At 37.1% G+C, this 18,479-nt stretch overlaps 1 pseudogene; it reads right to left on the reverse strand.

The window, feature by feature from the left end:
• Positions 1-647: 647 nt before the first annotated feature.
• Positions 648-17,929, reverse strand: LOC129892955 (nucleotide pyrophosphatase/phosphodiesterase-like; annotated as a pseudogene).
• Between the last annotated feature and the right edge of the window lie 550 nt (positions 17,930-18,479).

An 18,479-nucleotide genomic window follows, 5' to 3' on the forward strand; every position in this document is an offset into this window, starting at 1 on the left:
AATTTTGTTCCATCATTATCCTTCATTTAATGAAGTTCTTAACTACTTAAAATTTTCTAGAATAATCAAAAAGATAATAATTTAGAATAATCAAAAGGATAATAGTGAAAAATTGCATTTTATTACAAGTATGAAGGAGTTTGTAAATGTTACTTCTTATATATAAGTTAAAAGTGAATGTGAAAAACTGAATAACTTTGTTATATCCATCTAAAACAGACACCTATATGGCATGGCGAGGACATGATTTCTTACGGCCACTTATAAATTAAATAAAAAGAAGATAATCTTTTCAAATCTGTTACGGGTTATGAAGATCTCTTGTAAAAAAAATATAAAATTAAAAATAAATTTGTAAAAAAGTACTAAATCAAATTTCTCGTTTTCGGCTAGAACTTAAATGATGTGATTGTTGCTTTTGGACAAAATAGATCCATTATGTCCCTCTTCTTTATTTTGAAATCAACAACAACTAGTAGTTTACATCCACTTAATAAGACAACCAAAGAAACATAATGAGAGATTTCATACGAATCTAAATTAGTCGGGCTAGTAAGCATTAGATATCAGATGATTAAATCTAAAATGGAAAAAAGAAGTTGAAAGTACTTTATTCTTTGCTACAAACACTTGTAGACACATTGAGTTTAACTAGCCAAAGTAGTTGGTTCACAACCATCATGGACACAAGCTAAGACATCTTTATAGTCTCTTGAGATTGTAAAAGAGTCATACACTTTACCATCTTTGCTCTTCTTGTACTCAAAGAGAAGGGAAGATTGGTTAAATGTTGTGAGTTTGACAAATCCATAGTCATTATCTTTGAACACACTCCATGTGGTGTTAATGGTTGTGAATTATGACAAATGACTTCCTCCTCCATCACCAACAACATGAATTGTCCCGTTCACTACGCCGGAGTAGTGAGATGTCTCCTTGTTCACACATTGATTCTGTCCATACAACATTTTGACAAACAAGTAGTTAATTCAAACATTTGACCAACTAAGCAATGAGGTGTGTTTTAATATACAGGGTGATGATAGTTTAGTTATGTAATGGGAATACTTGATAGTTGAAGAATGAAACTCGCAAAATTGTGATAGTTTCAAAGTTTTAACCTATTCACTCTTAGTAAAACAGATTTATAGTTTCAAGTACAGCTACATGTGCAAACTCTTTCATAGCTATGGACGTGGCCGAAGAATGCCATATCAACCTTATACTTTTTCCAGAGCTTTTGCAAGTGCTCCCTTCCCATGGGCTCTTCAAATGATCCTTCCTTAGCATACCAGTTATTGGACGAGTAACCAAGAACACGATGAGCAGCAAAAATCAACCAAGGTTGTTTATGTCTATTGGCTGACGCAAAGCATTTCTCGATTAGTTTGTATTATTCAGATCCCTCTCTCCAATCATGCTCAGTGTCTGCTATACAGTAGTGGAACATTCCATAATCAGTTGCATACCTATCAACAAGATACATGTAAAAATTGACACGTTGATTAAGTTAAAGTGCAGCTCACATAAAGAAAAGTAAACGAAAGCACTGTCACTAAAGAAACACATGAACATGGACAATAAGAATTCATATAGCTGACCCCAAACTTTCATTGCAAGGGACAAATCTTATGACATCACGGAGGATCAAATTTTCTACATGTAAAAAGCTTTTTGTCATGTTAACTACTGTTTCCTATCTGTTATTTAGTTTTGATGATCAACAAACTATGAGATCTAATACACAGACCTGGTACCATGAGTAAGTCAAGTTGATGACTAGCCAGCTATAAAGATGCCATCCTCTGTTGTGGTTGGTAGAACCAGCAGAAGCAGCAGACTTAACAACCAATCAGATGAATCCTAAGATGTGTGTCTCCAACGTTAATACTAAAACCGTGAACAACATTTTTTTTGGCTTTTCTCTCTTGAAGAATTGAAAATTAAGAACGGGTTTTTGTGTTCTCTCAAGAAAAATAAAACTTCAACAAAAGCTGCACGGGACCTGATAGAGCTGTTCAAAATATTCTTCTTTGTAGCTTTGTTGTAGTATTGTGTCTTATGTGTAACATTGTAAAATGAGTTCCTCTTGCATAAATGAATCTTGATTATTTCTAGTTGTATTGCTTTAGTGTAATGTCATTGTTAGAGTTAGTTTTGGAGTATGTTGAAAAGTCTACATCACTAAAAAGCAGTTGTGTAGTGGGCCATAGTGATATTGCTTAGGCTCAAGTCTTGTAATAGAAGTGTTGCAAGCAAAGGGGTGAAGAGAGTTAGTAATTAGGTACAATAGGTTGTAATAATTTACTTTTCTCTTGCACCTTAGTTAAGATTGATAGTTAAATCTTGAGGGTCAGATTGTGATTTTTTCTCCCTTGAGCAAGGAGGTTTTCCACATAAAATAGTGTGCAATACTCTTACCTTCCGGTTTGTCTTACTATTTATAATCTGTCAAAGGACCAGGTCCTTTGGCATAATGATGGACTCGTGCAAAACTATCAATTAGTATCAGAGCAAATGTTTTTTATATGGTTAACACTGAGAGAAGATCCTCTGAACTGAAAGATGGTTGCTCCACCTAATCTTGAAAAGGGAATATCTGTTACTAGGCCATCTAGATTTAATGGTCAATTTTATGGGTGGTGAAAGACTGGCATGCACGACTTTCTCATGGCAGAGGATAGTGAACTATGAAATGTTGTTCTGGATGGACCATACGTTCCTATAAGAGAGGTCAAAGAAGGAGAAGTTACTCGAGTTATACCCAAAACTCGAAAGGAATATGATAAAACTGACAAAAAGAAGATAGAAAAGAACTACAAAGCAAAAAAAACTGTTGGTCTGTGGAATAGGACCTGATGAATATAACTGGACTTCTGCATGTGAATTTGCCAAGGAAATATGGGATTGCCTAAGTACTGCTCACGAAGGAACTACTCAAGTGAAGGAGTCAAAATTTGACATGCTAACTACTCAATATGAAAACTTCACTATGAGGGAAGGGGAGACTATTCAGGAAATGCATACCAGGTTCACCTCTATCACTAATGAACTTCGGCATTTAGGTGAACCCATCTATCCCAGCAAATAGGTCAGGAAAATTCTCAAGATTCTTTCTAAGTCCTGGGAAAGCAAAGTAGATGCCATCACAGAAGCAAATAATTTGAAGATTCATACTATGGATGAATTAATTAGAAATCTTCAAACTCATGAGTTAAATAAGCAGTAAGACTACTCTAAGAAAGACATGAAGAAGGACAAATCTTTAGATCTTAATGTAACTCCGGGTGAAGATTATAAAGAAGATCAAGATATGGCATACTTAACCAAAAGATTTCACAAAATTATGAGAAAGCATGGAGGGTTCATGAAAAAGGGTAACATAAGCAGAGCTGCAAATGACACTAACCTATGTCATGGATGTGGAAAACCAAGACATTTCATTAGAGATTGTCTCATGCAGAAAAGAGAATACAGAAACTATGGCAAGACTGGAGGCGATAGAGACAAACGAAGGGACCAGGTTTCGGACAAATTAAAAAGAAGAGCTGCAGCTGACTATGTAGTGAAGTTGCTGTCTGGGGAAACTCTTCAAGTGACTCAGAGGAATCTGATCACCAAGAAGATACCTCTATGCTGGGTGTGAATGATGATGATGATGATGATATTTTTAACTCTATGTTTGCCTTTATGGCAAAGTCTGATGATGAAGAAGACGAAGAGGTAACCTTTCTTCACCTTAAGGAAAATATCAATGCCTACTCCTTTAGGAAACTCAAGAAACTGGCTTGTGTATTGATTGATTCATTATGTGAATTAACTTCTGAAAAGGATTTCCTGAATAATAGCATTGATATTTTTCAAGATGAAAAACTGGTTTGGTCATCCAAATGTCTGAATTAGAAGAAAAAATTATGTTGTTGGAAGCTGAGAATAATAGTGTCAAGAAAATGCTAGAATGTAGTCCTAAAATAGATGTCAAGATGAAGGGTAAGGCTAATAGAGTTGAGCTGAATTTGAAGAAAGACTTAAAAACTCTGAATTAAAATTAGTCATGGCCCTAAAAAGAAATATCCAACTAGAGAAGGACCTGGTTCGGGTTATGGAAGAGTTAAGTAAATCTCTCAAGTGGACTACATCGTCCAAAATATAGAAAATCTGACAAATCAAGGATACAATGGTAGAAAGGGTATAGGATGGAAAATGATAAAGCCTCCTTTCAATCCACATAGCAAGTATGTGTCTGTATCTGATAACTTTTTATGCATTCATTATTGCAGAAATGGTCATCTAAAAGGGGACTGTGATCTTGGAAAAGGTCTGAGGAAAATTTCTCAAATTATTTCTTGCATAAAGACAGTCAAAAGAAGGCACCTGGTCCAAACAAGATGATGAGAAAGATGATGCTGCCTTACTGGACTAGGAAAGCCTTGATTACACCACTTTCTGCATACTAGGAGCTTAAACTTAGATGGGTTCCCTAACCTAATCAATAACTTTTGTGTAGGAAAGGTCCAGAGAAAACAATTAGTGCTGCTTTATAGATAATGATTGCTCGAAGCACATGACTGGAAGGACTGAAAATTTCCTCTCTCTAAAGGCTATTCAAGGTGAAATTGTCTCTTTTGAAAATGGAAAAAAAGGTTATATTCTTGGCATTGGAAGAATTCGAAAGTCACTGGAGCATTCAATTAAAGATGTGTACTACCTAAATTGGTTGAAGTACAGCATACTCAGCATATCTCAAATTTGTCATAAAGGAAATGAAGTCAGATTCTTTTCTGAGAAATGCATTGTCATAAATTTGTCATCGCAGAAAATAATCTTGACTACAAAATAGTGTAAGAACATGTATATAGCTGATTTGAACTCTACTCAAGAAGATAATTTAACATGTCTCAGAGTTCAAGATGAAAGTACAGAATTATAGAATAGGAGGCTGGGGTATGTTAGTTCATCCTTGCTGAATAAAACTTGTAACCAGGGACCTAGTTCAAGGACTTGCAAAGGTGAACTTTACTAACAACGGAGTTTGTGATGCGTGTGTCAAAGGGAAGAAAACCAGAACTGTCACGCCCCGAGAGGGTACCCTAGGTGCGACCGGCACTCGAAAGTCATTTCTGGCCTTCAAGCGAACCACCTGGTCCAGACACACTTTCATTCAATCACATTCACTCAGTGGGGGACTCAATCATAAGCACACTATTCATATTATAAGGGCCGAAGGCCAAACACTATCAACTCATCAAAACAAGTATAATAAAAGCTATTCAATATAACAGTCCAACCTTCCCACACACTGGTTTATGAAGCCTCTATAACCATCTAGGAGGTGCCAATGACAAGTCCATGGCTACCAACAAGCAAGATAAAGAAAGCAAACAAAATGGTAAAACAAGTCTGGCATCCTCCGGAAACTAGGAGGGCTCACCAAGTAACTGGATATGTGTGGATCTTCAACAGTGCGCCGGTTGATGATCTATAGTACCTGTCTCTGCATCATGAAACGATACAGGCCAAATAACGTCAGTACATAGAATGTACGAGTATTGTAAATGGCCGAATGAAATAACATCAGAAGGAACCAATTCAACTCGAGAATATTAACTCAGAAGGAAACACAACTCAACAACGCCCTAAGTCTAAGAAAGAATATAGTTTAGACGGGACCAAATCATATACAAATCAACTCAATCCGACTTGGAGTACTACCAAGACCTATGTGGGAGTTTCTCTTATCCGATAACCATCACTTATGAGCCAGTGAAAGTACAACAAACCGACGTTGTTGCCGCGTTCGTTCATACTTTGCCAGGGTATGAATGAATCAACCAATCATGGATCTAATCCAACCTAGTCCTATAATGTCAGGACAATAATTTTGGGGAAGCTTCCGACTTTAACGGTTCAATCCCCTCTTACGTTTGGCAACGTAGTTATTGGATTCGAGTATGGACTGTACTCTTGCCCAATTCGGTGCTCGATACTCCTACCAAGACTCAATACTCATAAAACTCCATCCAATCAACTCAATCAAATCATATCGACAAGTCTTATTACAACCTTGTCAACTCATAAACTCTATCACAATCAAACCTCTCCCAATCATAAAATCCGATCGATCTCAATCATATTTTTCAAGAGTAGATTAAATATGTATTTATAACAACATACAAATCTATCCAATCGTTCCTCTATTCATTTAACAAATCTTTTGGGACTCACCACAACTCCAAGGTTTTAAATCAACAATTCAAGATAAACAACATATTTAAGAAAATTAGCATTTTTGTCATAATTCACATAGTTAAGAAAAATCAATAAAGCATGTTTAACAACTCATCTTCATCGACTCATGCTAACAAGAAGATTTTAGAAATTTCTTAGCTCAACAACATCAACACAACAAGAATCATATTAATGGATAACAATGCTCCTTTGGACATAGGCTTATCAAGAAACTCCATTCTTATGAACATTTAACCTCAAAGAAAGTGTAGGGCACATGGGTGGACTCAAATCATGTTTTGAGTAGCCTTACATACCTTAGAATAGATTCTTGAAGAAACCTTGTTGTTGGGTCTTCAATGGAAACTTGGAGTCTTGAAGCTCTTGGAACAATTCCTTGTTGGAAATAGAGGAGAAGAAGAAAAAGAAGAAGAAGAAGAAGAGAGAGGGATTTCTAGGGCTTTTTAGAAAGAAAGGAAGAGGCTGAAAATGGTCCCAAAATGCCCAAGGCTCGAGTATATATAATTTAGGACAATTCCCAAATTGCCTTTTCTCCAAAATTTTGAAAAATAGGCTGAAAACGCTCCTAGCGCGATAGTGGCGCATCATGTTATTGCGGCGCCAGGTCGATTAGGCCTAAAACCAGCACATCTGTTAGTGACATGCTGTGCCAAGGACCAAACTACTGAGGCATGTTCTTAGAGTGATAGTGGTGCGTCGCCCCCTTACAGCGCCAAGGACATATTTTCTGGGTTCTGGCAAATAGGCTTGAAAACCCTGCACATCTCGTAGTGGCGCGCCGCGCTAGGGACCAAACTACTGAGGCGTATTCCTAGCGCGATAGTGGCGCATCGCGCCACTGCGGCGCCAAGCCCAGATTCCCAGTAATTGCAACCCAGGCCTAAAATTCCTGTCGAGGTAGTTCGTCTTAGGATCGTCATATCTTTTGACTCCGAACTCCAAAAATTACATTCTTGGTGGTGTTGGAAAGAAGACTCAATGACCTCTTATTTAATTAGTCGTGGGACATCCAGATTGTCATCTTTCAAAAGGTAGGGTCGTTAGAAGTCGATCCTTTATACGAACTCATCCTAAAACTTAGTCACGATGAATCTTTTGGACTTAGCTTGGTCCTAGGGGTCCTTTGTAACCCCACATCACCTCTAACACTGCTTAATTTCCCAAGGACGCATCTTAACTCATCCATATACTTCATAATACTCGAGTTCGACCCTACCCGTACACAAGAAGGGTCCGAATCTTAGAGAAAATTTTTGAGGGGTGTTACAAGAACTTCTTTCAAAATAAAGAAATTGGTAAGCACCACCAGACCTCTTGAACTCATTCACATGGATTTGTGTGGACCGGTCAAGATACAAAGTCGAGGAAGGAAAAAGTAATTTTTTGTCATTGTTGATGATTTCACCAAGTTCACTGGACAATGTTCTTAAAATCAAGAATGAGACGGCTGATTTGTTGATAACTTTTGCAAAAATGATCCAAACCAAGCTGAACTACAGAATAGTAAGGATCAGGTCAGATCATGGAACAGAGTTTGAAAATGCTAGGGTTGAAAGCTTTTGTGCAGAACAGAGAATACATCATAGTTTCTTAGCTCCTAGAACTCCACAACAAAATGGGGTCGTTGAAAGAAAGAACAGAACCCTAGTTGACATTGGAAGAACTATGTTGATAGACTCTGAACTGCCAAAGAATTTCTGGACTGAGGTAGTGAACACAACTTGCTATGTAATTAATTGATGCATGATCAGGTCGATACTCAACAAAACTCCATATGAATTGCTGAACAACGAAAGGCCTGAGCTGAGTTATCTTAGAGCCTTTGGGTGCAAGTTCTTTGTGTTGAATAATGGGAATGATGATCTGGGTAAATTTGACCCCAAGAACAATGAAGAGATATTTGTTGTATACTCCTCTTCCAGCAAAGCCTATAGAGTGTACAACAAGAGAAAACTATGCATTGAAGAAAGTGTCCATGTTATTTTTGACAAATCTAGCAAAATAGACAATCTCAAAAATAAACATGATTCTGAGATTGAAGAGCTTCTTCAGATTCAAAGAGACAATGTTGTTGCAAGTGATGAAGCTCAAGCTATTGAGATTGAAAATGATGATGAAACAAATGAAGACAAGGAACTAGAGAAGGTACCTGGTTCAACTCAAGGAGAAGAAGAACCAGTTCAGCCTATTGACAACGTGGCTAACAGTCAAGCTCAATCTGAAGAGACTTTTTCTGATGATGAAGGGACGAATACTTCTACTGATCAACAACCATGAAATCATCCATGGTGGAAGCATCAATCTTTCTATCCCTTGGATAATCTTGTCTCACCATTGGATTCTGGAATGTATACCAGGTTTTAGACTAGAAATCTAATGACATTTTCAGCAGTTTTGTCTATCATTGAGCCTAAAAATGTGAAGAAAGCACTGAAGGATACGGATTGGGTAAACTCTATACAAGAATAGCTTCATCAATTTGAGAGAAGAAAAGTATGGCACCTGGTTCCTCGTCCCTCTGACAGAACCATTATAGGAACCAGATAGGTGTACCATAATAAGATAGATTAAAATAGAGTAATAACCAGGAACAAATCAAGGTTGGTAGTTTAGGGATACAATCAAGAATAAAGGATCAATTACGATGACATATTTTCTCTCATTGCTAGGATGGAAACAATTAGAATTTTAATTGCATTTCTCATGTTTATAGAATTCAAGTTGTTTCAAATGGATGTCAAGAGTGCATTTTTGAATGGATACTTGAAAGAAGAAGTGTATGACAAACAATCTTCTGGTTTCGAAGATATTGATCAGCCAAATCACGTGCTCAAGCTTGACAAAGCACTCTATTGTCTGAAATAGGGCCCCAGGGCCTAGTATGAGAGATTGTCAAAATTTCTACTTGATAACGGATTTAAGAGAGGGAAGATCGATAACACACTCTTCTTGAAGGCAAGCGGAAGAGAATTGCTCATTGTTCAAATTTATGTAGATGACATAATATTTGGAGCCAATTTAAGTTCCTTATGCAAGGACTTTACTACCCTTATGTCAGTGAATTTGAGAGGAGAATGATGGGTGAATTAACATTCTTTTTGGAATTGCAAATAAGGCAATCATCACATGGTACCTTTATTTGCCAAGAGAAGTACATCAAGGATCTCCTGAAGAGGTTCCACATGAAAAAATCAAGGCCAATTAATACTCTTATGGGAACCAATTCAAAACTTAATGCTGATGAACCTAGTCCTACAGTTAATGAAACCATGTACAGAGGAATTATTGGGTCTCCATTATATCTGAATAACGAGTAGACCTGATATTGTGTTTAGCGTGAGAATATGTGCAAAGTTTCAGGCATGTCCAAAAGAATCCCATCTGAAGGTTGTAAAAAGGATTCTAAGGCACTTAAAAGGAACTGAGGACCTGGCCCTATACTATCCGGCTGGAGACTCATTCAATCTGGATGATATGTTGATACTGATTATGCAGGGTACCTGGTTGATAGGAAAAATACCTCAAGAATGGCTCACTTTCTGGGATCCTCCTTGATCTCTTGGGGAACCAAGAAACAAAACTCAGTTGCTCTATCAACTGCAGAGGCTGAGTATGTTGCAGTTGCCTCTTGCTGAAATCAATTGTTGTGGATCAAACAACAGTTGGAGGATTTTGGAGTACTCATTGATACTTTTTCATTGATGTATGACAATACAAGTGCTCTTAAAATGGCCAAGAACCCGGTCCAACACAAGAGAATAAAGCATATTGATGTGATACATCATTTTCTGAGAGATAATGTCGAGAAAGGAAATATATGTGTGAAGTTTTGCAAGACTGGGGATCAGATTGCTGACATCTTCACAAAGGCGTTCAGCAGGGACCAGTTTGAAAAGAATCTCTTAAAGCTTGGAATGATCAAACCAAACTGAACAACTAAGTGATTCATTCACTCCCTCTTATTGACTAGATTCAGGACACAGGTATCCTTACTCCTACTATATACATGAGGTCTAAATTCAGTTTTATGCCTGTGCTGGTATACACCCATGGTCGATCAAATAAATGGAAGGAAATGGCAGGATAGATCTAAACAATTGACATTCAAACTTGAGAGAGACCAGGTCCCTACTCAAAGGTTAGCATTCTATATATTGATTTTGAACTACTTTCTAGAATATTCTAAAACTGCCACGTGTCAAGCACCCCTAATCTGATTCGTTGTCTTTTCAAGTTGAACACTTAAGTGAAACTACCATAGGGACCAGACACCTCTCTTTACTCTCATTATAACCCCTGCCAAATTCAAATTCTTGCCCATTCTCCTTCAAATCTCTCTCTCTCTTCCTCAAATCAAACTCATCAAGTTCTCTCAAAAATAATATAATCTTCTTTTTATCTTTTTGTTTCTTCTCTCTAAGCATGTCTGGTGATCCACCCCCCTTAGAAACCCCCCTTAATGTCTGAACTTGAGACTCACTCTCAAACTCTGATGAGTGAACCCATGCTGAAAACTGAAATTGCTCACTTTTCGAGGTAAATTCCGATCACCTTTTGCATATATACATCTCCTCCATCCTCTCTTCTACATGAAAGTACTCTCATTTGTTCTCCAACTCTTATGATCTTTAAATCTCAAGAGTTGTTGCCCCAGAGTTTCGTTCACTCTGTGGCCAAGACTAGTCTTCATTACCCTGAGAATGAGCCTCCAGTTGATAATACTTCCTCATCTCAACCTGGTCTAGTATCCTCAAATATGTCTGAATGCCATTTTGATGGAGATTTACCTGATGAATGCACCGCTGGGTCAAACATACTAGCGTAGGGGAGGAATGGGTTGTCCAAAGTCTGGCTTAGATGGGAGTATATGGAATCAAACCACCTTTCTCTGATGAGAAAGAAAAATCACCAAATGCTCCCGTTGTAGGATTGGAGCCCATCTTTGACTAGACCCCAATGCAAGAGTTACCTAGGGCATCAATTGGCGAAGAAGACAAGGATGAAGATAAGATGCCTCTTATGACTAGGTTTACAAGGACAACTCAGCACAAAGAAATAATGGCAGATAAAGGGAGTCCAACTGATCAAGAAACTGTTGTGAGTTATCAATTGGGTTGAGAAAATAAGGTTCCAGAAAAAAGTGTAGTCCCTAAAGAATTCATGGAGATGTCTAAGAAAGGGAAGGAAGCCATTTTGAGCCTCTTTGGAAAGCTACTCGAAGCACTCAAAAGAAGTTACTTAGTGATGCAATTAAGGCAAGCAAATCAAAGACCATGCAGAGAAGGGAACTCGCATCGAGCGATGACTGACAAAGACATTGTTCCAAATAATCAAGTAATTGATATGTCTAAAGTTGCTAAGGATAGTTATATCATTTTTGATGACTGATTGCTGCATCAAAGAAGAGGAGACGTGAAGTTTCAGTTACTGTGTCCAAAGAGGGGGCAAAAGAAATGCAAAGAAACTACTAAGGAAAAGAAGCCTATCATTATGGAGGCATATGCTCCTGAGAAGGGATCAGGTCATCCCAACAAAAGGCAAAAAGTGGATAATCTTTTGAGCATGGCTGAGAGAATCAAAATTTTGCGCACTCAGAAGGTTTTGAGTGGTAGAGTTTTTGATCCAGAAGTTTGTAATCATCCAGGAATGAGGGACCTGGTCGATGCAGTTGAGATTCAAGGGTGGACATCTTTATTTGAGAGGCTTGTTCCCACTCTTCATGAAAATGAGGTACATGAGTTCTACTGTAGTATAGACTTTGCCGATGATGGAGTCTCAACACAATAGTGGGTGGCATCATGTTCCACCTTTCTGAAGAAATTTTGGGGAACATTCTTAGAGTTCCAAGGGAGGGGGTTGCCTTAGTGGATAAAATGGTTCCCTCACATGACTTTATCCTTGAAGCTGGTAAGTTACCAAGTTTGTGTGCAAGTGTCCCTAAAGAGTTTTTGAAAGGCCAATATCAACTCTACTTTGAGTTTGTGAACAAGGTTCTTCTGCCTAGATCAGAAAGGAGGACTGTTGCATCTTTAGTTGACTTGTTTCTGATGGAAACACTTAGCAAATTTGAACCTATTAACCTTCCTGCCATTATGCTGGAGCATAATCATAAAACAATGACGGTGAAAGATGGGAAACATGGGTTGTGTTATGTGTATTTGCTCAACCTGGTCTTCCAGCTTCTTGGAGTTGATATGGGCAAGGGTGTTAAGGGCACTATTAAGCAAGCGTTCTCCCAATCCACCCTTCTTGAGTGTGAATATGTTGAAGGTCGAACCGACAACAAGGCAAAGTCTCAGATGTCTGATCTCCTGGAGCAGCAGGAAAAATTGAAGTTGTAATTGGAAGAAATGACAGTGACCCTGGAAAGACGAGATACTGAGATTTCATGTCTCAATGCCCATTTATTTCTCGCTCAGACAGAGGGACCTGATTCAAGTGAAATTACTGAGTTGAAAGTTTAAAATACAAATCTTACTGCTGAAATTAAAACTCTAACTCAACAGTTACTTCAGGCTCATGTTGACAGCAATACTCATACTCCCAAATCCTCCTCCTCATAATTCCTCAGTTTAGCCCCTTGTTATTCTCTCCTCCGTTAGCAGTTTATGTGTTAATATTTTGTAGTTCTTCTTCAGTATAATGTAATATTGTCCTTTTTTAATATGACTATGTTGGTTATTTATTCTACTGCCTGCTTGTTGTGTTTATGATGATTTTACTCATGTTCAATGTTGCCCCAGTGGCCATGAATTTACCTGCCTGTATACTGTATTAGTTTGGTTTACTATATTTCTTTTTTATATGCCAAAAGGGGGAAGGGTGTAATTCATCTTGGGATGAGAAGTTTTTGCTAGGACGATCTGGTTGGAATAGAAGCAGGGGGGAAAAAACGCATGGGGAACTATGAATATTTTAGCTAACATTGTTGGAATAACACATAATGTTGATAGGGGGAACATTTGTTGACTTACATAGTTTGTCATCATCAAAAAGAGGGGAAATGTTATTTAGTTTTGATGATCAACAAACTATGGAACCTGATACACGGATCTGGTCCCATGAGTAAATCAAGTTGCAGACTAGCTAGTTGTAGAGCTGTCATCCTCTGTTGTGGTTGGTAGAACATGCAGATGCAGCAGACCTAACAGCCAATCAGATGAATCATAGGATGTGTGTCTCTAACGTTAATACTAAAACCGTGGACAACAAAGTTTTTTGGGTTTTCTCTCTTGAAGAATTGACAATTAAGAATGGGATTTTGTGTTCTCTCAAGAAAAAAATTCAACAAAAGTTGCACGGGACCTGATAGAGCTGTTCAAGATGATATTCTTTTTTGTAGCTTTGTTGTAATGTTGAGTCTTATGTGTAACATTATAAAATCAGTTCCTATTGCATAAAGGAATCAAGCTCTCAAGAAAAAAAAATTCAACAAAAGTTGCACGGGACCTGATAGAGTTGTTCAAGATATTCTTCTTTGTAGCTTTGTTGTAGTGTTGAGTCTTATGTTTGACATTGTAAAATCAGTTTCTATTGCATAAAGGAATCTTAATTATTTCTAGTTGTATTGCTTTATTGTAACTTCATTGCTAGAGTTAGTTTTGGAATGTGTTGGAAAGTCTACATTACCGAGAAGCAGTTCTATAGTGGGCAATAGTGATATTGCTTAGACTCAAGTCTTGTAATAGCAGTGTTACAAGCAAAGGGGTGAAGAGGGTTAGTAACTAGGTACAATATGTTGTAATAGTTTACTTTGCTCTTGCACCTTAGTGAAGATTGACAGTTAAATCTTGAGGGTCAGGTCCTAGTTTTTCCTCTCTTGAGCAAAGAGGTTTTCCACGTAAAATAGTGTGCAATACTCTTACCTTCCAGTTTGTCTTACTGTTTATACTATCACTATCTAATATATACTGAAAGACATGGGCTTTGAAAGGAAGCAGACAGTTAGATTCTCAGTGTTGATAAATTAAAGTACATGAATCACATACCAGAACTTAGCTCTATTATCTGCCGGAACATAGTATAATGTTTCAGCTGGTACACCACATTCTCCGCCCGAGTCTAGACCGTTGAATAATGATCCACTGTTCTCCCAAGTTCTCTCATGATTACCACTGCAAAACAAATTCTGTTAGCAGATATATATATATATGTGATGCACTATCAGTATCAAATATGTAAAAGCAAGCAATCTTGATGATGAACAGACCTTGCAATCATGAAAGGTACTCTCGATGTTATTGGCTCTACTTGCACTGTAAATTGATCCCATTGTGAGATATATCCGTTTGCATAGGGGAGATCTCCAATAAGGAAAACCGCGTCAATGTTATCAAGGTCCTCATAAGGGTGTCAGTTGTCATAAGTGATCCAGGCTAATAATTAGCATATTCATTTGAACCATCGCATTCTTGCTGAAACAACAAACAAACAGAATTAAGAGAGATCATGTCATGAATTCTGAAACAAACCCGATTTCCAACACAAGAACTGGTATATATTATAATCACTGAATACAAGTTATAACATAGAATACGCACAACAAAGTAATAAGACATCAACTAAGGAGAGATTAACAGAGAAAGAAGTAACCAGAAGAGGATGAGATAGAAGACCATAGAAGGGAGATGAGAGATATCAGAAAGCCAAAGCTTTGACATAATATTGTACTCGACCCAATAGTTACAACTGAATCAGTCTCATGCACCATTTTTAGTCCATAGGCCCTTACGGAGTTAGCTTGGTTCACAACAAATTCTGTGGACACAAAGCATTTGTATTGTGGTGAAGAGCAGATAACATTAGTTGATTACCTTCCCCATGTCTCCAAATATCACAACGCATTGTAGTGACTCTTGCCCCGGAAAAGGAGGAGACTTAAACGAATATTTCTTGCTCCAAACAATTGAACCATTGTTTAATATGTGACCCAATTTGTATGGGTACCTGAAATTTCACAAAATAAGAGCTCAAAACACGGTGTGGCATGTCAAAGATATTTGGCCACTAGAAAAACTTACAACATGTTTGGCCACATGTCTTTGAGGAAACTTGTGTGTATGAATACAGGATCGCGCCATCCCACAGTTCTTGCAGGTGTTCTTACAAACGCGTTCATAACATTATTCAGTATGTAAATGCATAAAGAATGCAAAAAATTATTGTCTTTTTCTCCTATCGTTCAATCTTGGAAGATACGCCTACACCAACAGAATATCCTCATACTACACATGCTATTCCGATGAAATGTGAGTGTCCCTGCTGGGGAACGCTTTTGCTCTTGGCCCTTCCAACCCCATTCGACTAATGGAACAGCCTCGTCTATGTTGTAACCACTAGTCCAAGTAACCGTCATCTAGGAGAAAAACTTAACAATTTAACAATGTTTCTAAATTGAAGGATCATAGATGCATATAGCAAAAGAAAAACTTACAATATCCCATGACTTCCCAAGAGCAAGACGCAGATAAAGAGGTGCTTTTGGATTGGAATATGCAACGTTATTTGAGACGGATATCAACTGAGGCTGTAACATACAATGAATCTATAAGTCCATATACAAGTATCATCAGAGTTCCTTCTAAAACATAGGGAAAACAGAAACCATAATGATCATTGGCATGAAGTAAAATATCCTACAATACTCAAAACTTGCACCAAATTGGAGAAGCTGAAGTTATTTATATAAACAATTACCGTTTGAATCATTGCAATATCCATTAATTTTTATAGCTTGTTTACCAAGACTTTGGATTAACTGGTAAAGTTGCTACCATATGTGACCAAGAGGTCACTGGTTCAAGTCGTGGAAATAGCCTCTTGCAGAGATGTAGAGTAAGACTGCATACAATAAACCCTTGTAATTCGGCCCTTTCCTGGACCCAAGGGCGAAGCCAACATGAAGTCAGGGGGTTCATCCGAACCTCCTTCGGTAGAAAATTATATTATTTATACGTGGTTAAATATTATATTGTTTTTTATGTATATATAGTAGATGTCGAACTCCGTTCGACTAGTTCATGTACTTACTTGTTCAGATTTTGAGCCCCTATGTGGAACTTCTGGCTCCGCCACTTTCCGAATTCAGCACGTAGCGGGAGCTTTAATGCACCGGGTGACCTTTTTGTTTTTGCTTACCAAGATTCTAGAAAGCCAAAAGTACTTATTTTAGAAAGTTGAGGTGTTTGGGCAAGCTCATAGGAAAAAAGTGCTTATTATAATTATATATAACGTGCTTTTCACTTTTATTTTATTTAGTATGATGATGATATGAGCTTAAACGAAGAAATGATGATTCATATAATTGTCTCAACTTATTAATTGGGACCAAGGCCTAGCTAAAATTGTCTCTCGGAAGACGATAAAAGTAACTTTTTTCAAAAAGTACTTTTCGAACCTTGGTCTAACACAAACTATTAGGGCAGCCCGGTGCACTAAAGCTCCCGCTATGCGCGGGGTCCGGGGAAGGGCCTGACCACAAGGGTCTATTGTACGCAGCCTTGCCTTGCATTTCTGCTAGAGGCTGTTTCCAAAGCTTGAACCCGTGACCTCCTGGTCACATGGCAGCAACTTTACCAGTTACTCCAAGGCTCCCCTTCCAAACTATTACTATATAAAAATTATGTTTCGAAAAATCACTTATGACAAAGTTTAGTGGAAATAGAGTACTCTACTCTCTATCGCCCCTTCTCCAAACCCTATATGAATGCGGATTTTTTTTTAATTTAAAAAAAAAACAGAATTTGCAGAGCATGGAAATATACTTACATTTGACAAACCTCCAGAGAATAAAGCAAATGAGAAATCCCCACGCTGGTTAATTAGCTGGAATTTTAGTGAAGTTTTCCCAGTCTTTGTGTAATTAGCATTTTTGTAATTTGCATATTTGAACTGTAAAAAGAAAAAACGAAAATCAAATAGTCCTGCATCAACATATTCACCCTATATATCATAATCACAAATTTCACATAAAATATCCCTCCAAAAAAGCAAAACAAATAATAGTGTTTATCTGAATTAGTCGGACTAATATATCTTGGACGATTAGGCCACCGTTTATATTTCTATAAGTTGTGCAAACATAAACGATATAACGTTAAATTTGGGTCTAATATTTTCTCAAATATTACTCTATTATCTAAATATTTACGTATAGAACTTACCAAAAATTTAGATTTTGGTCGAATATTTTCTCATGAAATTTTGAATTTGTTCAAAAAAGATATTTTTTTTACTTTAAAATATAGTATAGATTTTTTAGCAAAACAATTTAACTACTAAATATATAAGTAATAGTACTTCTATATGTTTCAAAATCACAATCTATGAAATTAAGATCCCCTATCAATGTTGTTGTTTTTATTTCTTTGAGTAGAGTAAGTAGATTCAGAAAGAGCGTAATCTCAAGTAATGTACTTGTTCAATTGAACTCACAAAATCCGCCGCGTTCGTAGAAAAGAAGATAATGAATAATAATTACCATAGAGCCAAGAAGTATAGGTCCTTCAATATGAATGGAGGCAGATTTAGTTAGTGCAAGAACAGTCTTGTGGATTTGAATTCCAGATAATGGTTGTTCCATCTGTTCAATGTGTTATTGTTTACCCAAATGAGTTGAAATAGCATTATTGATCATTAAACTCAACCCAACACCTAAAACCCAAAGTATTTGTTTCCTCATTTTTCTCTCTTAGCTTTCCTTTCTTTTGTTGTGGAATATAATTCTCATTCTTTGCATTTTATAGACATACAAGAAAGAGAGGGAGCGTTGGAGTTTATACATTGTGTCATGAGATCAGCCATGTTCACATTATTCTTATCCCCAAAAAGGTCTTTTTATATGTTGTTCAAAATGTGGCCTTTTCTTCTCATGATTATATTTTAGGCTCATCCTTTTCTTCTTCCCCTACTTTTGCCTCGTTCTTGTCTCTACTTCTTTGATTGTCTGTTTTCAATTTTTAGGATATTTATTTTCATTCAGGAACTTTTAGCTGTGTGTATGACTCTTTGTTCTCCATACAATTTTTTCAATCCTGAATTACTATTTGTTCTCGAACAAATTACTTTAGTGGTATGTATGTATGTATGACTCCTTGTTCTCATTCTTTTCCTTGAAACTTTTTCGAACATGTATAATTTTTAACATTCTCATTATAATAAGAATGCAAGACCAGATGTGTTTTGAAGGAATATTTTATTTTCTTGACTGTAGATTGAGTACAATAGTATTT

This window comes from Solanum dulcamara, chromosome 6 (assembly GCF_947179165.1).
Source record: "Solanum dulcamara chromosome 6, daSolDulc1.2, whole genome shotgun sequence".
NCBI lineage: Eukaryota > Viridiplantae > Streptophyta > Magnoliopsida > Solanales > Solanaceae > Solanum > Solanum dulcamara.